Source organism: Salmo trutta, chromosome 22 (genome assembly GCF_901001165.1).
Source record: "Salmo trutta chromosome 22, fSalTru1.1, whole genome shotgun sequence".
In the NCBI taxonomy this organism is placed as follows: Eukaryota; Metazoa; Chordata; class Actinopteri; order Salmoniformes; family Salmonidae; genus Salmo; species Salmo trutta.
In genome coordinates this window covers 30750385-30774208 of record NC_042978.1, presented here as the reverse complement: position 1 = coordinate 30774208, position 23824 = coordinate 30750385, and the positions used below count along the sequence as shown (strand labels likewise).

Sequence of the window (23824 nt, the reverse complement as noted above, 5' to 3'; positions counted from 1 at the left end):
AGCGGTAGATCTGTTCTATGTGCACTATTTCTATGCATCATGTTTTTAAGTTCAGTTTTTTTATCTTTTACTTTCGTTTTTTATACCAGCTTTAAACAGCTAAAAATAAAATACTATATTTTGGGTTATTGACAAAATATTTTGCAGCGGTTTACATGGTACAATGATTCTCTACACTTTTGTCACAGAAACTGAAATAAGGTGAACTATTAGAATTTTAGCAACCAGGAAATGACAGTTTCTCCATATTGCACTTTTAACTCCAGGAAATGCCACACACAACAGACAGATTTTTTTGATAGGAGTTCCATAGAAGGATGCCTTTCTTTGGAAAGTTCTTACTCAAAGGAATTAACATGATTCTACTCTGTCTGCACTTTAGTGCCTAAGTAAAACAATACAACTCAGAATAGAAACCCACTGGGCACAAACTGGTTGAATCAATGTCATTTCAACAATACCATTCAATGTGATGACATTGAATCAAAGTTAACATTTATTTCACTTTAAATTTGCGTTTGTTGACAACTCAAATGTACAGTGCATTCGTGAAAGTATTCAGATCCCTTGACTTTTTCCACATTTTGTGACATTAGAGCCTTATTCTAAAATGGATTACGTCTTGTGTAGACCTCACTACCCTCTGGAGAGCCTTGCGGTTGTGGGCGGAGCAGTTGCCGTACCAGGCGGTGATACAACCCGGCAGGATGCTCTCAATTGTGCATCTGTAAAAGTTTGTGAGTGTTTTTGGTGACAAACCAAATTTCTTCAGCCTCCTGAGGTTGAAGAGGCGCTGTTGCACTGTCTGTGTCGGTGGACCATTTCAGTTTGTCCATGATGTGTACGCCGAGGAACTTAAAACTTTCCACCTTCTCCACTACTGTTCCGGCGATGTGGATAGGGGGGTGCTCCCTCTGCTGTTTCCTGAAGTCTACGATCACCTCCTTTGTTTTGTTGACGTTGAGTGTGAGGTTATTTTCCTGACACCACACTCCGAGGGCCCTCACCTCCTCCCTGTAGGCCGTCTCGTCGTTGTTGGTAATCAAGGCTACCACTGTAGTGTCGTCTGCAAACTTGATGATTGAGTTGGAGTAGTGCATGGCCACGCAGTCATGGGTCAACAGGGAGTACAGGAGAGGGCTGAGAACGCACCCTTGTGGGGCCCCAGTGTTGAGGATCAGCGGGGTGGAGATGTTGTATCCTACCCTCACCACCTGGAGGCGGCCCGTCAGAAAGTCCAGGACCCAGTTGCACAGGGAGGGGTCGAGACCCAGGGTCTCGAGCTTAATGACGAGTTTGGAGGGTACCATGGTGTTAAATGCTGAGCTGTAGTCGATGAACAGCATTCTTACATAGGTATTCCTCTTGTCCAGATGGGTTAGGGCAGTGTGCAGTGTGATTGCGTCGTCTGTGGACCTATTGGGGCGGTAAGCAAATTGGAGTGGGTCTAGGGTGTCAGGTAGGGTGGAGGTGATATGATCCTTGACTAGTCCCTCAAAGCACTTCATGATGACGGAAGTGAGTGCTACGGGGCGATAGTCGTTTAGCTCAGTTACCTTAGCCTTCTTGGGAACAGGAACAATGGTGGCCCTATTGAAGCATGTGGGAACAGCAGACTGGGATAGGGATTGATTGAATATGTCCTTAAACACACCAGCCAGCTGGTCTGCGCATGCTCTGAGGACGCGGCTAGGGATGCCATCTGGGCTGGCAGGGTTAACACGTTTAAATGTTTTATTCACGTTGGCTGCGGTGGAGAGTCCGCAGGATTTGGTAGCGGGCCGTGTCGGTGGCACTGTATTGTCCTCAAAGCGAGGACCTAATTGGTGGAGTGCTGCAGAATGGTTGTCCTTCTGGAAGGTTCTCTAATCTCAAAATGATGGAGGCCACTGTTTTCTTGGGGACCTTCAATGCTGCAGACATTTTTTGGTACTCTTCCCCAGATCTGTGCCTTGACACAATCTTGTCTCGGAGCTCTACGGACAATTCCTTCAACCTCATGGCTTGGTTTTTGCTCTGACATGCACTGTCAACTGTGGGATCTGTAAAATGGTATAGAATCAGCTTGATCTCCTCTGTCGAAGAAGCTTGGACTTTCTTTTTTGATATTTTCAGTGGTATTGTTAACAAACATGCCTCCATAAAGAAAATGAGATTTAGAAAAAAGTTCAGCACCTGGTTCGACCGTGATCTTGCAGAGTTACTCCACCTCAAGAATTGCATTTGGCGAAAGGCTCGGCACACGCATGCTCAGGCTGACTGGAACTCGTTCAGACAATTGAGAAATAAGTGCACTTAGGCTATCCGGAAAGCTAAAGTTAGTTACTTTAAGGAGCAGTTCTCTCTTTGTGGGTCTAACCCCAAGAAGCTCTGGAAAACGGTTAAAGACCTGGAGAATAAACCCTCCTCCACACAGCTGCCCATGTCCCTTAATGTTGATGATGTGGTTGTTACTGATGAGAAGCACATGGCTGAGCACTTTAATCACCACTTCATTAAGTCAGGATTCCTATTTGACTCAGCCATGCCTCCTTGCCCATCCAACATTTCCTCATCTCCCACCCCTTCTAATGCGACTAGCCCCGACGCTTCTCCCGCTTTTTCCCCTGCCCACAACCAAGTTTCTCCCTGCAGGTGGCCACTGAGTCCGATGTACTATAGGAGCTCCTGAAACATGACCCCAAAAAAACATCTGGATCAGATGGTTTAGACCCTTTCTTCTTTAAGGTTGCTGCCCCTATCATCGCAAAGCCTATCTTCAATCTTTTAAACTGTCTCTCCTTTCTGGGGAGGTTGCCATTGCTTGGAAGGCAGCCACAGTTTGTCCTTTATTTAAAGTGGGAGATTAAGCTGATCCTAACTGTTATAGGCCTTCTATTTGGCCCTGTTTATCAAAGGTGTTGGAAAAACTTGTCAATAATCAACTGACTGGCTTTCTTGATGTCTACGTTATTCTCTCTGGTATGCAATCTGGTTTCCGCTCAGGTTATGGATGTATCACTGCAACCTTAAAAGTCCTCAATGATGTTACCACTGCCCTTGATTCTAATCAATGTTGTGCTGCTATTTTTATTGACTTGGCCAAAGCTTTTGATATGGTAGACCATTCCATTCTCGTGGGCCAGCTAAGGAGTATTGGTGTCTCTGAGGGGTCTTTGGCCTGGTTTGCTAACTATTTCTATCAAAAAGTGCAGTGTATAAAGTCAGAACATCTGCTGTCTCAGCCACTGCCTGTCGGCAAAGGGAGTACACCAAGGCTCAATCCTAGGCCCCATGCTCTTCTCAATTTACATCAACAACATAGCTCAGGCAGTAGGAAGCTCTCTCATCCATTTATATGCAGACGATAGTCTTATACTCAGCTGGCTCCTCCCCGGATTTTGTGTTAAACGCTCTACAACAAAGCTTTCTTAGTGTCCAACAAGCTTTCTCTACCCTTAATCTTGTTCTGAACACCTCCAAAACAAAGGTCATGTGGTTTGGTAATAAGAATGCCTCTCTCCCCACAGATGTGATTAATACCTCTGAGGGTTTAGAGCTTGAGGTAGTCACCTCATACAAGTACTTGTGAGTATGGCTAGACGGTACACTGTCCTTCTCTCAGCACATATCAAAGCTGCAGGCTAAAGTTAAATCTAGACTTGGATTCCTCTATCGTAATCGCTCCTCTTTCACCCCAGCTGCCAAACTAACCCTAATTCAGATGACCATCCTACCCATGCTAGATTACGGAGACATAATTTATAAGTAAAGGGTGAGGGTGCTCTTGAGCGGCTAAATGTTATTTACAATTCGGCCATCAGATTTTCCACCACACTCCTTATAGGACACATCACTGCACTCTATACTCCTCTGTATACCCGTTGCAAGACCCACTGGTTGATGCTTTCTAATAAAACCCTCTTAGACCTCACTCCCCCTATCTGAGATATCTACTGCAGCCCTCATCCTCCACATACAACACCTGTTCTGCCAGTCACATTCTGTTAAAGGTCCCCAAATACACACATCCCTGGTTCGCTCATCTTTTCAGTTCGCTGCAGCTTGCGACTGGAAAGAGCTGCAACAAACAGTCAAACTGGACAGTTTTATCTCAATCTCTTCATTCAAAGACTCAGTCATGGACACTCTGACTGACAGTTGTGGCTGCTTTGTGTGATGTATTGTTATCTCTACCTTCTTGTCCTTTGTGCTGTTATCTGTGCTCAATAATGCTTGTACCATGTTTTGCGCTGCTACCATGTTGTGCTGCTGCCATGTTGTGCTGCTGCCATGTTGTGTTGTCATGTGTTGCTGCCTTGCTATGTTGTTGTCAGCTCTCTCTTTATGTAGTATTGTGTTGTCTCTCTTGCCGTGATGTGTGTTTTGTCCTATATTTTTAATTTTATTTATATACATTACCGTTCAAACGTTTGGGGTCACTTAGAAATGTCCTTGTTTTTGAAAGAAAATCAAATTTTATGTCCATTTATATAACATCAAATTGATCAGAAATACAGTGTAGACATTGTTAATGTTGTAAATGACTATTATAGCTGGAAACGGCAGATTTTTATCAAATATCTACATATGTGTACAGAGGCCCATTATCAGCAACCATCACTCCTGTGTTCCAATGGCACGTTGTGTTAGCTAATCCAAGTTTCTCATTTTAAAAGGCTAATTGATCATTAGAAATTCCTTTTGCAATTATGTTAGCACAGCTGAAAACTGTTTCCCTGATTAAAGAAGCAATAAAACTGTCCTTCTTTAGACTAGTTGAGTATCTGGAGCATCAGCACTTGTGGGTTCGATTACAGGCTCAAAATGGCCAGAAACAAAAAACTTTATTCTGATACTCGTCAGTCTATTCTTGTTCTGAGAAATGAAGGTGCGAGAAATTGCCAAGAAACTGAAGATCTCATACAACGCTGTGTACTACTCCCTTCACAGAACAGCGTAAACTGGCTCTAACCAGAATAGAAAGAGGAGTGGTGCACAACTGAGCAAGAGGACAATAAGGTATCTGTTTTTCTAAAAACCTGTTTTGACTATGTCATTATGGGGTATTGTGTATAGATTGCTGAGGATTGTTTTTTATTTAACCCATTCTAGAATAAGTCTGTAATGTAACAAAATGTGGAAAAAGTGAAGGGGTCTGAATACTTTCCGAAGGCTACTTATGTATACATACACGTTTTTATTTTTCATTTTATTTAACTAGGCAAGTCAGTTAACCTCGCTGGTATCATTGGGATGCAGCCAGTGAAATTGCAGGGCGCCAAACTCAAACAACAGAAATCCCATAATTAAAATTCCTCAAACATACAAGTATTATACACCATTTTAAAGATAAACTTCTTGTTAATCCAACCACAGTGTCCGATTTCAAAAAGGCTTTACGGTGAAAGCACAACATGCGATTATGTTAGGACAGCGCCTAGCCACAAGAAACCATGCAGACATTTTCCAGCCAAGGAGAGGACTCACAAAAGTCAGAAATAGCGATTAAAATAATCGCTTACCTTTGATGAGCTTCATCTGCTGGCACTCCATGTTCCACAATAAATGTTCGATAATGTCCCTCTTTATGTCCAAAAACCTTTTGTTGGTGCGTTTAGTTCAGTAATCCAAAAGGCACAAAGCGCGCTCTCAACATCCAGACGAAAAGTAAAAAAAGTACAATAAAGGTTCGTAGAAACATGTCAAACGATGTTTAAAATCAATCCTCAGGTTGTTTTTGTCATAAATAATCAATAATATTTCAACCGGACAAAAGCTTCGTCAATAGAAAAGGAGAAACAAGAAGGCGCGCTCCCGATCATGCTTTGATCTCATGTCTGGAAATTTCCACTGTCCACTCATTGAAAGTGCTGTATCTCCCTCATTTTTCAGAGTAAAAGCCTGAAACAATGCCTAAAGACTGGCCACATGTAGAAGAAGCCATATAGATCGTGAACTGGGTCCTAAGTCTTTGTATGGTGGATAGGCTTTCAATGGAAAAACAGCCTTTCAAAATATTAGTACTTCCTGGGTGGATTTTCCTCAGGTTTTCACCTGCCATATCAGTTCTGTTATACTCAGACATTATTTTAAACAGTTTTGGAAACTTTAGAGTTTTCTATCCAAATCTACCAATTGTATGCATATCCTAGCTTTTGGGCCTGAGTAGCAGGCAGTTTAATTTGGGCGCGCTTTTCATCCAAAATTCCGAATGCTGCCCCCTACCCTAGAGAAGTTAAGAAGAAATTCTTATTTACAATGACTGCCTACCCCGGCCAAAGCCTCCCCTAACCCAAACGACGCTGGGCCAATTGTGAGCCGCCCTATGGGACTCCCGATCATGGCCGGTTGTGATACAGCCCGGGATCGAACTCGAATCTGTAGTGACGCCTCTAGCACTGCGATGCAGTGCCTTAGACCGCTGCGCCACTCGGTCCCACTAATATGTATGTTTCAAGTTTTATTAGTCGTATGTAGATATGGTATACACCGTCCAATGAAATGCGTACTTGAAGGTTCCTTCTTGACAATGCAACAACAGTAAGAAATAATACACGATAAGAATACAAACATAAAGTAAAATGGCTCAGTAGAATAGAATAAATATTTTAGCATACAGTCCCTTCAGAAAGGATTCATACACTTTGACTTATTCCACTATTTGTTGGTTTAAAGCCTGACTTCAAAATGTATTAAATATATTTTTCTCACCCATTTAAACATGTTTTTAGATTTTTTTTTGCAAATGTATTGAAAATGAAATACAGAAATATCTAATTTACATAAGTATTCACACCACTGAGTCAATACATGTTATGATCACATTTGGCAGTGATTACAGCTCTGAGTATTTCTGGATAAGTCTCTAAGAGCTTTGCATACCTAGTTTGTACAATATTTGCACATTATTCTATAAAAAATTATTCAAGCTCTGTCAAGTTGGTTGTTCATCATTACTAGACAAGCATACCCATAACCTGTGGCAGCCACCACCATGCTTGAACATATGAGGAGTGGTACTCAGTGATGTGTTGTATTGGATTTGCCCCAAACATAACACTTTTTATTCAGGACAAGTTTTAATTTAGTGCCTTATTGCGAACAGGATGCATGTTTTGGAATATTTTTTATTCATTACAGGCTTCCTTCTTTTCACTGTCATTTAGGTTTCTATTGTGTAGCAACTACAATGTTGTTGATCCATCCTGTTTTCTCCTATCACAGGCATTAAACTTTGCAACTGTTTTAAAGTCACCGTTGGAGGCAACTCCGTTAGTAAGGACGCAACTCCGTTAGTAAGGACGCCTGCATCTTTGTAGTGACTGGGTTTACTGATACAACATCCAAAATGTAATTAATAACTTCACCATGCTCAAAGGGATATTTAATGTCACCTTTTTCATGCATCTACCAATAGGTGCCTTTCTTTGCGAGGCATTGGAAAACCTCCCTCGTCTTTGTGGTTGAATCTGTGTTTGAAATTCTGCTTGACCGAGTGACTTCACAGATAATTATATGTCTGTGGTACAGAGATGAGGTAGTTATTCAAAAATCACGTTAACCTCTCTGGGACATGTGGGACGCACTAGTCAACAGCCAGTGAAATAGCAGGGCGGCAAATTAAAAACAACAAAATCTCATAATTCAAATTTCTCAAACATACAACTATTATATCCCATTTTAAAGATACACTTCTCATTAATCCAACCACATTGTACGATTTCAAAAGGCTTTACGGCGAAAGCATAACATTAGATTATGTTAGGACAGCGCCAAAACAAGAAAAACCACACAGCCATTTTCCAAGCAAGGAGAGGCGTCACAAAAACCAGAAATACAGCTAAAATGAATCACTAACCTTTGATGATCTTCATCTGATGACACTCCCAGGACTCAATGTTACACAATACATGTATGTTTTGTTCGATAAAGTTCATATTTATATCCATAAACCCCATTTTACATTGGCGCGTGATGTTCAGAAAATGTATTGCCTCCAGAACTTCCGGTGAATGAGCACATCAATTTACAAAAATACTCATCATAAACGTTGATAAAATTTACAACAGTTAATGAAAGAATTATAGTTACACTTCTCCTTAATGCAACTGCTGTGTCAGATTTCAAAATAGCTTTACGGCAAAAGCACAATGTTCAATATTCTGAGTACAGAGCTCTGCCATCAAAGCAAGCTATACAGTTACACGCCAAGTTCTGGAGTCTACAAAACTCAGAAATAGTATTATAAATCTTCACTTACCTTTGCTGATCTTTGTTGGAATGCACTCCCACAAGAAATGTTTGTTTTGTTCGATAAACTCCATATTTATGTCCAAATACCTCTGAGTGCAAAACCATCAATCCTTAGGGTCTTTTTAACATAAATCTTCGATAATATTCCAACCGGACAATAGCGTATTCATTACAGAGGAAAAAGAAGGAACCGTGCACCTGCGTGCCCGTGCAGTAAACAACTCATTGGTCCCAGGCTTGAGACAGCTATAATTCTCTCCCCAGTAACAGTAGAAGCATGAAACAAGGTTCTAAAGACTGTTGGCATCTAGTGGAAGCCTTATGAAGTGCAAAATGACCCCACAGACACTGTAGTTTGGATAGGCAATCACTTGAAAAACTATAAACCACTTCCTGGTTGGATTTTTTTCTCAAGTTTCTGCCTGCCATATGAGTTCTATTATACTCACAGACATCCTTCAAACTGTTTTAGAAACTTCAGAGTGTTTTCTATCCAAATATACTAATAATATGCATATCCTACCTTCTGGGCCCGAGTAGCAGGCAGTTTAATTTGGGCAAGTTATTCATCTGAATTTCCGAATACTGCCTCCTGTCACCAAGAAGTTAAACACTATTATTGCACACAGTCAATGTAACTTGTTATGTGACTTGTTAAGCAACATATTTTTCCTCAACTTATTTAGGCTTGCCATAATGAAGGGGTTGAATACTTATTGACCGAAGACATTTCAGCTTTTCATTTTTAATAATTTGTAAAAATCTCTAAAAACATAATTACATTTTGACATTATGTGGTATTGTGCGTAGGCCAGAGACATTAATCATTTTTAAATGCAGGCTGTAACACAACAAAATGTAGATAAAGTCAAGGGGTGTGAATACTTTCTGAAGGCACTTTAAGTATAATACAGGAATTTATAATCCAACAATCCAAATTGTGCAGTATTTAGCAATGAGTCTGGGAGCAGAGGTTGTGATGTGAGTAGCATGAATGTATATAAACTCAGCAAAAAAAGAAACATCCCTTTTTCAGGACCCTGTCTTTCAAAGATAATTCATAAAAATCCAAATAACTTCACAGATCTTCATTGTACAGTGTTTAAACACTGTTTCCCATGATTGTTCAATGAACTATAAACAATCAATGAACATGCATCTGTGGAACGGTCATTAAGACACCAACAGCTTACAGACGGTAGGCAATTAAGGTCACAGTTATGAAAACTTAGGACACTAAAGAGGCCTTTCTACTGACTCTGAAAAACACCAAAAGAAAGATGCCCAGGATCCCTGCTCATCTGCGTGAACGTGCCTTAGGCATGCTGCGAGGAGGCATGAGGACTGCAGATGTGGCCAGGGCAATAAATTGCAATGTCTGTACTGTGAGACGCCTAAGACAGTGCTATAGGGAGACAAGATGGACAGCTGATCGTCCTCGCAGTGAAAGATGTTGTGTAACAACACCTGCACAGGATTGGTACATCCGAACATCACACCTGCGGGACAGGTACAGGATGGCAACAACTGCCCGAGATACACCAGGAACGCACAATCCCGCCATCAGTGCTCAGACTGTCCGCAATAGGCTGAGAGAGGCTGGACTGAGGGCTTGTAGGCCTGTTGTAAGGCAGGTCCTCACCAGACATCACCGGCACACCCACCGTCGCTGGACCGGACAGGACTGACAAAAGTGCTCTTCACTGACGAGTCGCGGTTTTGTCTCACCAGGGGTGATGGTCAGATTCGCGTTTATCGTCGAAGGAATGAGCGTTACACCGAGGCCTGCACTCTGGAGCGGGATCGATTTGGAGGTGGAGGGTCCATCATGGTCTGGGGCGGTGTGTCACAGCATCATCGGACTGAGCTTGTTGTCATTGCAGGCAATCTCAACGCTGTGTGTTACAGGGAAGACATCCTCCTCCCTCATGTGGTACCCTTCCTGCAGGCTCATCCTGACATGACCCTCCAGCATGACAATGCCACCAGCCATAGTGCTCGTTCTGTGCGTGATTTCCTGCAAGACAGGAATGTCAGTGTTCTGGCATCTCAATCCCATTGAGCACGTCTGGGACCTGTTGGATCGGAGGGTGAGGGCTAGGGCCATTCCCCCCAGAAATGTCCGGGAACTTGCAGGTGCCTTAGTGGAAGAGTGGGGTAATATCTCACAGCAAGAACTGGCAAATCTGGTGCAGTCCATGATGAGGAGATGCACTGCAGTACTTAATGCAGCTGGTGGCCACACCAGATACTGACTGTTACTTTTGATTTTGCCCCCCCTTTGTTCAGGGAAACACTATTCCATTTCTGTTAGTCACATGTCTGTGGAACTTGTTCAGTTTGTCTCAGTTGTTGAATCTTGTTATGGTCATACAAATATTTACACATGTTGAGTTTGCTGAAAATAAACGCAATTGACAGTGAGAGGACGTTTTTTTTTTTGCTGAGTTAATATATATGTGTGTGTGTGTGTGGATGTCTGGGTGTTTCCGTGAGTGCATGTGTGCTAAGATGCGGAGAAACAGAGCAGGTGGTCAGTCCAGTTCAAGTGTTTGTGTATAGCTTGTAGGGCTGGGTGGTATACCGTTTTTTTTGCGATATACCGGTATTGATGCATGGACTGGATTGGGTTTTTACTTTACCTTCTATTAGGGTATTTGAATGTTTGGTTTGTTAAATGTGATACGCAGTGTGTAACATTCATTTTTATAGTTTATTTCGCTACTTGAGTCCTCTCCCTCCACTCTCGCCACTCTCTCTCCATGCTGCTTTCCACACAGACCTAGCCCCGGCTCCTGTCACTCAAGGAGTGCATTTGGTGTTCCTCGACCACGAAACACTTGCATTCATCTGCATGGTCAATACAGAATATGCAACAATGTTGATGACAACGATGAAGTTGTCACTTTGCTTCTTAATATAAATCACTATTAGCTTGTGTTTCTTACATCTGCAAACAGCTAGTTTGTCTTTTCTTAGGAAGTTGTTCCTAAATCTTGTTAGCCGCTAATGCTAATCGCTAGCTAGCTAATAAATGTACTGAGTAAGAGCAAGCGTAATTAGCAATACAGCCTGATAATACCAGTGATGGTGCAGACCTAAATCAGCATGTTGTTTGTGCAACAGTATCTTCTAAATTAAAGAGGAATATGCAAAGCAAGAATATGTTAGCTACATGAAGTAGCTCAGAGAAAACATTCAAAGTAGCCAAAGATTATAGGGTCCCCTAGGAAACACCTATCAACACTTTAGTTTCTACCCTGTCACAATAACTCCTCCCTGGCATTTTGATTCGTTGTTATGTCAAACACTGAATGCCCACTATTATATTCTAACTATATAATTAGAATAGACATTCTATTTCCATGATTCCAACACTTAACCCAAGTGTTTTGCTCTAAATCGCAAGTCAAATTGCAACATTTGGTTAAAAATAAGGCCCAGATTGCTTGCCCATATTGTGCAGCCCTACGTGGCAGTGTGGAAATGATCTCAAATGCAGAAATTAATGAAAATTAAGACTTTTTTCGGGTTGAAGTTGAATTGAACAGTATAAAACAATCAGAATGGAGAAAGACCCATTGAAATCCCTTAGAATGTATGTGTTGCCACCCTAGGGTCACGCACTACTCATAAAGCAAATTTACAACTTTTATTATTAAACAACATAAAATATCGTCATACTGTACATTTTTTGGAAAATACTGTGATATATTTTGGCCATATCGCCCAGCCCTAATAGCATGTATAAGGAGTTGTTTCCTTAAAGAATTTGAAGAATTAACAGATTTATCATATTCTAGAAAGAAGATTAGCAATCTAGATGGTCATTGTTTGACAATAATTTTCATTTTGTTCTTGAATGATTCCATATGAAATCAGGACAAAGAAAAACCATGATATAGGAGATTTTCACAAAATGTAATCCATAGAAGGGTCCTTTGGAGGAAGGATTGTTGACATATACACTAAGTGTACAAAACATTAAGGATACCTGCTCTTTCCATGACACAGACTGACAAGGTGAATCCAAGAGAAAGCTATGATCCCTTATTGATGCCACTTGTTAAATCCACTTCAATCAGTGTAGATGAAGGGGAGGAGACAGGTTAAAGAAGGATTTATAAAGCCTTGATACAATTGAGACATTAATTGTGTATGTGTGCCATTCAGAGGGTGAACGGCCAAGACAAAATATTGAAATGCCTTTGAACGGGGTATGGTAGTAGGTGCCAGATGCACCGGTTTGTGTCCAGAACTGCAACGCTGCTGGATTTTTCATGCTCAACAGTTTCCCGTGTGTATCAAGAAGTGTCCACCACCCAAAGGATATCCAGCCAACTTGACACAACTGTTGGAAGCATTGTAGTCAACATGGGCCAGCATCCCATTAATGTGTATATAGTCTTTAGCACTAAACAACTCTATCAAAACATGTCTCAAGAGAGCTACAGCAAAATATTTTAGTACTTCCAATAACCCTAATATTTTAGCACTTTCAAGCCCAAATATTTGACATTTTTGTTATAGATGTTTCTATAAGCCAAAATATGAATTTATCTGTTGTGTGGATTTAGAGCATCCAGACCTGGTCTAAGGGATGGCTTACTCTGGAGATTCCTTCAATATTTTTGTAATTACAAGACTGCTCTGAAACAGAGACCTTGGTCTCAGCATGACTCTGTTTTAAAATAAAGGTTCAATTAAAAACAGCTGCACTGTTTTAAATAGACCACCATGCCAGTAAAAATCTATAATCTTTAACCAGGGTTGGTCAGCATACAACTTTGTCTGAAAGTCACAGACAGATTCTGAGCATTTCACTGTGGAGTCTAAACAGTACTACTAACATCTCTAATTGTATTACACAGCATTGAGTATGTTTACATGCAGACTAATAATTAGATGTTAAACTGATTTGTAGCAGTAGGCCCAGTATTGAAATAGTCATGTAAACACCTTACCTTGCTTATCTTAATTGGCATAATGTCAAAATCGAAGTAAGCATAAGCCGATTAAAACATCTAGTTTTCTAAGCAATCTTTCAAATTATTAGGACATGTAAACAGCTTAATTGGCATTCCAGCTGTGTATTTGATCTACACATATGCCAGCACCGTTAGCAAAGCCTCCCTTTTATGAGTGAAGTGAGTTCGGAAAAACTGAAAGCATGCATCTTAGAAATAGTTTTCACATACAAACCTTATATGTCCCAACTAAGAATGAAAAAGGTTTCGCAAAAATAACATGGTCACTGTGGTAGAATTTTTATTTTGTTTGCGGATTTTCTGCATTTACCAAAAGTCCCATCAGGTAGCCTGATTTTTATTATATGAATTATATTAATCTGACTATCCACAATAATCATATTATTATGTGTTTGCTCATTGTTTTTTTGAAGAGTTCATGAGTAAAAGGACTACCAACTTTACCCATTTCATGTAAAAAAAAATGTAAAACTGCTATTGGGTAAACTATAGCTACTTGAATATAACATTGAATCTCCCTTCTCTTAAAATAAATGTATTAAGATGATTAGACGTTTATTTATTTTTTCACAGTTATTGTCCATGGATGCCGGTTACACTATAATATGACAATTGTGCCAGCGCTAGATCACACCCAGTCCCCAGTCAGTCCCCAGGATAACACATCCTGTTCAATATGGGTTCATTAGTTATTCATAAGGACCAGGGAAAAACACTAGAAAATATTAGACTCTAGGGTCCCCTTGAGAGAACAGTGGAGTGAACTTGTAACAATAGGTCTTAAATGTTAACAATAATGCAATAACGTCAGACTTACGTAGGACAAATCTTTTAACAATAACTTGTACAATGGAAACCGGAAATATACTATAAGCTACAACTGGTAAATATTATTCAACTGCATAATGCAAACTGCTGAGCCTATTTTCTGATCTTAAAGCAGTCTGTTATCCTTGTTCAACTTCAAAACACATACTATGATTGGTCTTTCCCAAAAAACAACAACCATAAACCATCCCCTATGGACAGGATATTGACAAACTCAAAGGCGTTAGTATTAGGCTATACAGTATAAGGCTAATCTAGGGTGTGAGTTCTCTGCCTCGCATAAATAAGCACTCATTCTGCTAACCAGTTAATCATATACCCTGTGAAGCCATGGGGTGGAGAAGCAGAGGGGTAGGAAATGGGGAATAGGGGATATCATTATCCAAACTAGAGTAATCTCCACCACTTTCATATTTCTACCCTTTAAACAAAATAATAAAGGCTAAGTGTGGGCAGTCAACTAATTGAGTTATGTGGTATATGCCTAACTCAATATCAGCACTCTTTAGTAGCAGTACCAGAGTGCCGAAGGCTCAGGTTACATGGGCTATAGACAGGCAAAAGTAAAAATCTTTATCTATATCTCTTAAAATAACATGGTCGCTGTGGTAGAACGTTTATTTCGATTTCCCCATCAAGTAGCCTATTTCAGATGTGTCTGTGTAAACAGGATTATTAGGTCAATTGCTGTTCTTGCAACAGATATAAACATTTAAATCAAACTATCAAATTAATCTGACTATTCACAATAATTGTATTATTGTGTGCATGTAACTACTCATTCTAACGAAATATGCGCTATGTAAACAACATGGACCTTTACCATCAATCATAATACAATAACAAAATGTGCCTTATGCTTAATTCACATTATATCTGAGCAGTCCGTTGCATGGCGCCGGATGTCATTCATTTCAAGGGGGACCGTCGCAACGGAGTCGTATCACAATGTTGCAGTTGAAGGCTCTGCTGAGAAACGGATGCCGCATACATATAATTTTTTATAAACTTTGAGTCGTCTTTAGTGCAGCTAGAGTCCGTCAAAAGAACAGGAATTACCAAACCACAGAACAAGATGAAAATGTGGTTTTCGGTGATGGCTTTATCGAATAAGTAGCAATGTGTAAACAATTACCCATTCCTATAAGTGAACACTATATTAATTGTAATGTTAAATAATACACTTTGGCTGTTAAGCAAATTACAGTGCATTCGGAAAGTATTCAGACCCCTTGATTTTTTCCACATTTTGATATGTTATAGCCTTATTCTAAAATGCTTATGAAAAAAAGAATCATCAATCTACACACAATATCCCATAATGACAAAGCAAAAATAGGTTTTTAGAAATGTTACACATTTCATAAAAATTAACTGAAATATCAAATTTACATAAGTATTCAGACCCTTTACTCAGTACTTTCTTGAAGCACCTTTGGCAGCGATTACAGCCTTGAGTCTTTTTGGATATGACGCTCCAAGCTTGGTACACCTGTATTTGTGGAGTTTCTCCCAGTCCTCTCCACAGATCCTCTCAAGCTCTCAGGTTCTGCACAGCTATATTCAGGTCTCTCCAGAGATGTTGGATCGGGTTCAAGTCCGGGCTCTGGCTGGGCCACTCAAGGACATTCAGAGACTTGTCCCGAAGCCACTCCTGCATTGACTTGGCTGTGTGCTTAGGGTCGTTGTCCTGTTGGAAGGTGAACCTTCGCCCCCAGTTTGAGGTCCTGAACTCTCTGGTGCAGGTTTTCATTAGGGATCTCTCTGTACTTGGCTCCGTTCATCTTTCCCTCAATCCTGACTAGTCTCCCAGTCCCTGCCTCTGAAAAACATCCCCACATCATGATGCTGCCAACACCATGCTTCACCATAGAGATGATGCCAGGTTTCCTCCAGATGTGAGGCTTGTCATTCAGGCCAAATAGTTCAATCTTGGTTTCATCAGACCAGAGAATCATGTTTCTCATGGTCTGAGAGTCCTTTAGGGGCCTTTTGGCAAACTCCAAGCGGGCTGTCATGTGCCTTTTACTGAGGAGTGGCATTGATCTGGCCACTCTACCATAAAGGCCTGGTTGGTGGAGTCCTGCAGAGATGGTTGTCCATCTGGAAGGTTCTCCCATCTCCACAGAGGAACTCTGGAGCTCTCTCAGAGTGACCATCGGGTTCTTGATCATTACCCTGACCAAGGCTGGTGGTTCCAAACTTCTTCCATTTAAGAATGATGGAGGCCACTGTGTTCTTGGGGACCTTCAATGCTGCATTTTTGTGGTACTCTTCCCCAGATCTGTGCCTCGACACAATCCTGTCATGGAGCTCCACAGACAATTCCTTCGACCTCATGGCTTGGTTTTTTGTTCTGACATGCACTGTCAACTGTGGGACCTTATATAGACAGATGTGTGCCTTTCCAAATCATGTCCAATCAATTCAATTTACCACAGGTGGACTCAAATCAAGTTGTAGAAACATCTCAAGGATGATCAATGGAAACAGCATGCACCTGAGCGCAATTTTGAGTCTCATAGCAAAGGGTCTGAATACTTATGTAAATAAGCTTACTTTATTTTTTATTTGTAATAAGTTTGCAAAACTTTCTACAAAACTGTTTTCGCTTTGCCATTATGGAGTTGTCAGGGGCGTCGTAAAAGACAGACCGAGGCGCAGCGGGTATCGTGCTCATTTTCTTTTATTTATTTTAAGAGAACACTTAAACAAAAATAAGCTAACGCCAAACAACAGTTCCGTAAGGACAAGGACTATACGAAAAACAACCACCCACAAAACCCAAAGGAAAACAGGCTGCCTAAGTATGGCTTCCAATCAGAGACAACGAAAGACACCTGCCTCTGATTGGAAACCACACTAGGCCAAACCTGGAAAACAAAACAGAACATTTTTTGGAACAAAAAAACCCTAGAACAAAAAACCTAAAACACACAAAACAAACACCCCCTGCCACGCCCTGACCATACTACAATGACAAAAGACCCCTTTACTGGTCAGGACGTGACAGGGGTATTGTGTGTGTAGGTTGCTTATTTAATCCATTTTAGAATAAGGCTGAAACGTAACAAAATATGGAAAAAGTCAAATGGTCTGAATACTTTCCGAATGCACTGTATATTATATGACTGTTGTCTGACGTTTTACTTTTTGGTAATGTTAATGGCGTTTGTTTTTACTGATAATTATTAGGTGGCGGTCACTAGCTACAGGATCTTCAACACAACTTATAGTTTTTAGCTACCTAGCCGGTCTGTAGGCTAGTGTGACTTGGCAGAAAGTTAGAGAAAGAAGTTGAGGAAAAAGTAACTAAGTGAAACATGTTTTATTATCACTTCAAACAATGTTTCTCCTATCTTAAATGAAAAGGTTTCATTTTGCAATCTCCCAAAACAAATGTGATCACTGACGAGAGACTAGGCTCTCCTCCATCATGTTCTGCATTGTGAAGCTCAGTCCCGTGTGGCTCAGTTGGTAGATCATGGCACTTGCAATGCTAGGGTTATGGGTTCGATTCCCACAGGGGACCAGTACAAACAATAACAAAAATGTATGCACACACAGTAGTGTGTTGCTCTGGATAAGAGTGTCTGCTAAATGACTAAAATGTCAATCTTATGCTCTCCGTAGCGGAACAAGATTGCGTGAAGATGACGTACGGTGTAATGAAATAAGTCACAATGTGTACATGGCTTGTCCCTAGTGATGTCCATCCGAAAGCCTTGGTTCTATAGTGGATGTCGATGGGTGTTTTTTAGGGCAGCTGTATTCTTGTGGATCCGGGCTGCGTTCAGTACAAAAAAACAGTATGCAACGTTCAATTAAAACGGAAAAAGTGCTGTTCTGAACGACCAGTTGAAAAATGGGGAGGGGTTGGGTTGTGGGTTGGGGAACACTGTCAGAATGGGCTTTGCCTTTTAAATACATCACTCATTGCTTCAAGCCGCACCCCGCCACAAGAAAGGGAAAGGGGTACCTAGTCAGTTGCACAACGGAATGCATTCAATCGAAATGTGCCTTCCGCATTTAACCCAACCCCTCTAAATCAGAGAGATGCGGGGAGCTGCCTTAATCGACGTCATCAGTGCCCAGGAGCAGTTGTTGTTGGGGGTTGACTGCCTTGCTCAAGGGCAGAAAGGCAGACTGTTCCACCTTGCCGGCTCGGGGATTCGAACCAGTGTATCTTTCGGTTAATGGCCCAACAACCTAGGCCTACCGAAACCCGATTATGACAATACTTTTTGGGGGGTTCAAGGTAATTGTCAATAATTGTCGTTACACTATTATAAGAGTCTACAATATAAGATATACATTTAAAAAAATAACATTCCCTCTAGACAGGATATCGACAAACTCAAGGCGTTAGTCATAGGCTATACAGTATAAGGCTAATCTATGGTGTGAATTCTCTGCCTCACATAATAAAATAGGCACTCATGCAGTTAACCAGGTATTCATATGGCCTGTGAAGCCATTTCACAACTAATTTTCTCCTATTTTCTTTTTGAGAAGAGGGGTAGGAGATGCGGGAATAGGTGATATAATTATCCAAACTTGAGAAATCCCCACCACTTTTCATATTTATTGCCTTTAAACAAAAGAATAAAGCCTAGACAATGTGTGGGCATAAAACTAATTGAGATATGTGGTGTTTGCCTAACTCAATATTAACACTTCAGTAGCAGTGCAAGCTAGTGCAGGAGGCTCAGGTTACATGGGCTATAGACAGGCGAAAGTTAAAATGTTTATCTATATCGCTTACCGGCAACAATGTGTAGGCTAATTTACAGTAAAACCCAAATACAGTCACAGATAATGTTACGAAATTTGCCCTATGTAAACAACATTGACCGTTACCATCAGTACAATAACAAAATATTCCTTACCCTTGATGTTCGTCCGCCTATAGGTTCTGTTTTTTTTTTACTGTAGTGGCAGCGATCAAGTCATTGTGACCCAGTGCTGCGTTCAGTAGGCTACGAAAAATCGGGGTGCAACGTTCAATTTAACGGAAACGGTGCTGTCCTGAATGACCAGTTGAAAAACGGGGAGGGGTTGGGGAATGCTTTCGGGAATGGCTGCTTCCCTTTAAATACGTCACTAATTGCTTCAAGCCACACCCCGCCACACCCATCAAACTGAGCAAATGTTGGACTGTCGAAAGTCTGTTCAAGAACGTTGAAGATCGTTTTTAGGAAACGTGTCTTTCATTATAAACAACCACGCAATATAGCAAACGTTTAATCTAACTGAACGCACCAGTGGTGTGTCCTCTGCTTTTTGTGAGCTAGCTAGTTCAATGCTAATGGTAAATTGATTGTGGGGTAGATTGTTGTATTATCTGGAAGACCATCTCAGATTTGTTCCAGAAAAGGAAGGACTACCCTTGATTGGTTCCAGTTAGTAGGATCAAAGCTTTGGCAATGAAGGAAGTGATGTCAGTAGTCAAGGTTGTGCACAGACCTTTTGGGGGGCATGTTCTCAAACAAAAAAAGGTCACTCTTTGAGATATTATTATTTTAAATTAAGAGAGGAAAGCTGCATGAGTTAAGTATTTAGCAAAAACTATTTTGAACTGCATTAAATGCTGCACTTATTATTAACAATGACCCAACACAATCCAGTCAAAATAAAATATTGTAGAAAAAACTGTAGCCGTCCGTGTATTAAAATCATGAAAAGTAGGGACCCTAAACTGAGATCTTGGGAGGGTGTTTGAATGTAAACCCAATGTAAGTGGGATTACACACAGAATGTGTTTTAAAACAGAAATGCAGTACTCTGAAACACCAAAAGTGTTTTTAAGAAAGCTTTGTGAATGCCCTTTTTGGAGTTTCATTGCATGAAAACACAAAAACGGTGTTTCTCATACAATCAAATGGTTTATAGCCTAAATGTTGATTGATGATGAGGGTCTATGGAGAATATTTTTTTGTAGAATACCACCTTTAATTATTTATGCTTTATTTTGACAGATCAGAAACAGGAGAGGCAGTAAGATGGTACATTTCATAAACATTTTACCCACTCAACCACACAGCCACACTGTAAGAAATTATTCTGGGGTGAATTGAAACTGACACACCGAAAAATAAAACATACACTGAGTGTACAAAACATTAAGAACACCTTCCTAATATTAAGTTGCACCTCCTTTAGCCCTCAGAACAGCCGCAATTCTTCGGTGCATGGACTCTATAATTTGTCGAAAGCGTTCCACAGGGATGCTGGCCCATTTCGACTCCAATTCTTCCCACAGTTGTGTCAAGTTAACTGATGTCCTTTGGGTGGTAGACCATTCTTGATACACAGGGGAAACTGTTGTGAAAACCCAGCAAAGTTGCAGTTCTTGACACACTCAAACCGGTGCGCCTGGTACCTACTACCATACCCCACACTTCAAACTTTTGTCTTGCCCATTCACCCTCTGAATGGCACACATACACAATCCATGTCTAAATTGTCTCAAAGCTTAAAAATCCTTCTTTAACCACAGAGTTTCCCACGCCAGTGAGGTCGGGACAGACAGCTGGTTTTATGACGTTTCTATTGGATATATGGGATCATCAGATCATGATATTTTGTTCTTTCATTCTGAGGCTTGGTTATTATCGAGGCCGGGAGATTTTGGAAAAATATTTTTTCAGATATTGTGAGGACCTATTATCATTTGCAATGGATGTTGAAAAAATAAACTTTGTTGACTTACTGTGTGAGGTGAAGAAACTGAAAAGCTTAGCTTATTAGTGGTGAGTTAAGACAAACAGAAATCAGACATCCCCAAATGGGCACTTTCCTGCATTTGCACATAGCAGGCCAAGTAGGCCTATTTCTATGCATGCTCAGGTGTGTGCTTCCTCAGCGTTATCAGGACAGAGAAACCAGACATATGCCCGTTGCTCACATGGAGCACTCCAAACAAAAGACCATGCAAAAATTGACAAAACTCGTAAATGATGGTTATGAAATAAATCAAAACTTGATTCTCACAAGTGTAGCAGATTGTGAACTCTGTAATTAATACGCGCATTAACAGAAATTAATGTAACCAAATGATGGGGATTAACGATACATTTACTAGGCCTACTGGTGACAATAATGGGGAAGTGATAAAAATAAACAAAGGGCAAACAATTCACACAATGAAAAAATTAATGCACAAGAATTGACGGGAGATAGTTTAGCGCATTCTGAAGCTCTGAGAGCATGCATTCTGGACTGGAGAGAGACACACCATATCTTAGCCACACGTCTCCCCTTCTTCTTGTCTCAACATTTTAAATTATACTCAAGACACACAGAGCCGGCTCTGGGCATAAGAATGGGAAAAAACAATGTATATATATTTTTAAGATCTCAGTTGGGGTCTCAACTTACTGCTGAGAGTTAGAATAGTAGAATACACAAGGTGTTAGTTCAAAATTGGGTTGTGCATCATACATTTTTCCCTTGTCATGTCAGTCACTGACAGTCACTCAATTAGCTATGTCAGCTAACAATTTTTAGATTGGTAAAGTAGTCTAGCCAGCTATCTAAACTTGTAGTAATCATGGCCTGATACCTACCGGTCATGCAGGACATGTGCCCAGGGGCCCTGACCTCCAGGGAGCCCTCATTGATTTTGTTAGTCACTCTCACTCAGACATCACTAACATGGTGTCAGCTAAGGCAGAATGTGTAGAATTGCAGGAAATTTGCTTTATAACTGAAAAAATGTCTCTCCACTTCATGGCAAAACGAGTGTAATTGCAGTAAATTAGCTGTAAAACTTCAAAATGTTTCTCTGTGCCCCATTGCAAAATGAGTAGAATTTCATGAAAGTTGTCATAAAATTGCAGAAATGTATCTCCGCCCCATGGCAAAATGTAAATGTATCTCTCCGCAGTCAAGAGGGGGAGGCCACAAAAATGTTTTACCCGCACGTTGTAGGTGGGGGGGCCCAACCAAATCTCGAAAAGGCCGAGAGCCGGCCCTGAAAACACATTATCTTCACACATAGACAGCTGCAACTCAATAATCAGCTAGGCCTATTGCCAAGCACGTTGCCCAAATTGCGGGCTTCCAAAATAGGCATAGGCCTACACACTTGTGATTTGAAACAATCTACAGCATTTATTTAATTTTAAGCTAATGATCCTCTGTGGCTAAGTCATGCTCTCCGGTGATGTATTTTGATTTATTTTATTTAGACAGGAGTAAATATATAATTTTAGCAAAACATCAACTTACTTTAGGTGAAGCCAGCATCCCAACAGTGCACTCACCAACTTCACTTTCCAATTCGCAATACACTGAAATCAGAGATCTGTATATTTACATTTTTGTAATATAGCAAACACTCTTATCCAGAGCGACTTACAGTAGTGAGTGCATACATTTTCATAAATACATGTTTTCTTACTGGTCCCCCGTGGGAATCGAACCCACAAGCCTGCCGTTGCAAGCGCCATGCTCTAACAACTGAGCCGAGAGGCTCATGTCTCCGCCCTAACAATGGGAGTCGTTGGCCCAAAGGTGGAAAGGCAGGCGACAAGCTTAGGTCTGCATGTCTAGGTCAAATAAATGATCAATATTTCACTATTTTATTTGGATGGGCAAGGAGGTACGGTAGTGCGGGCCAGGCCCCATAAGGCCCACGCATAATGCTGGCCCTGACTACAAGAACTAGATCCCTGTACAAGGGGTCCCTAATGTAAACCGAATCTTTTTCCTCCATTGGAAATGCATGCTGTTCTACCTTAGCTTGCTCAGGTTGGTATAGCGGGACAAAAAAAAGACAATTACAAAATTGAAACATAATATTGGCAACTTTTTATTATTTTTTGATGCACCAGTACATAGTATGCACATTTACATCAGAATATGCCACTGTGATAATTTATGACAGTTTTATAACCTTAACATCAAAACAGAAAAAAAAGCTATGTCACTGATCTTACAGTGTGCTTCGCAGGGATGCTTCCTGTTTGAAGCTTGCTCTGCCCCCCTCTATGATGTCACAACAATGAAGTGAGTTGATTTTGATCATGTGGTTTTCTGTAAAGGCTTAGTAACAAGTTTAGATCTTTTCTTGTTGGACCAAGAAATAAACATGTCGGGATTAAGCTGTTTCGGTTTATATGATGTCCCACTCTTTCTGAATTGAACCTATCTGAAATGTGAAAATGATCAATCAAATCGCCAGACAGCCTAATGTTCTGACAAAGATGAGTCCGTAGTAGATTGCTAAACTGTATTTTATATGGATGATGAACTTAGGCCTACTCTGTTTTTGGCAGGCAAACTGGAGGAAATAAAACAAGTTATTTCTGGTCACTAATCTGAATATGTGCACCCGTCTTTGCGTGCCAATGCTGATGACCGGTCATTGCTCAACATTCAAGACAAGCATCTTTTTGGTTCTGGAGCATAGATGTGCATTTACTGCTGATTTGCACGCAGGGGGTTCAGAACAACAGCAAAAAAAGTATACAACATTTTTTTTGTGGGGGGGATTATACCACCACTAAAAAGGACACTTTGGAGACTGGAAAGGCTAAGGGGCATGTGCTCTGCACAGGTAGAGCCCCATCTGTGCACGTGCCCAGGCCGGGCCCACCCATTAGGGTCAGATTGATGAGGGCGGCATTTTGACTGAATAAGACACACCTCCAACAACACATAAAACCAGTCACTACAACCAGTCACTACACACAGGCACTACAAAGAACAGGCGTCTTTCCTAACTCAGATGCCGAAAAGGAAGGAAATGGCTCAGGGATTTCACCATG

At 40.8% G+C, this 23824-nt stretch overlaps 1 protein-coding gene across 1 annotated transcript in view; it reads right to left on the bottom strand.

Moving 5' to 3' along the window:
* The window catches only part of LOC115158574 (volume-regulated anion channel subunit LRRC8C), a 100353-nt gene extending 81244 nt beyond the window's left edge, over positions 1 to 19109 (bottom strand). Inside the window, exon 1 of the mRNA XM_029707690.1 lies at positions 18941 to 19109. The gene's annotated coding sequence lies outside the window, so the exon portion shown is untranslated. The remainder of the gene's footprint in view (positions 1 to 18940) is intronic.
* Between the last annotated feature and the right edge of the window lie 4715 nt (positions 19110 to 23824).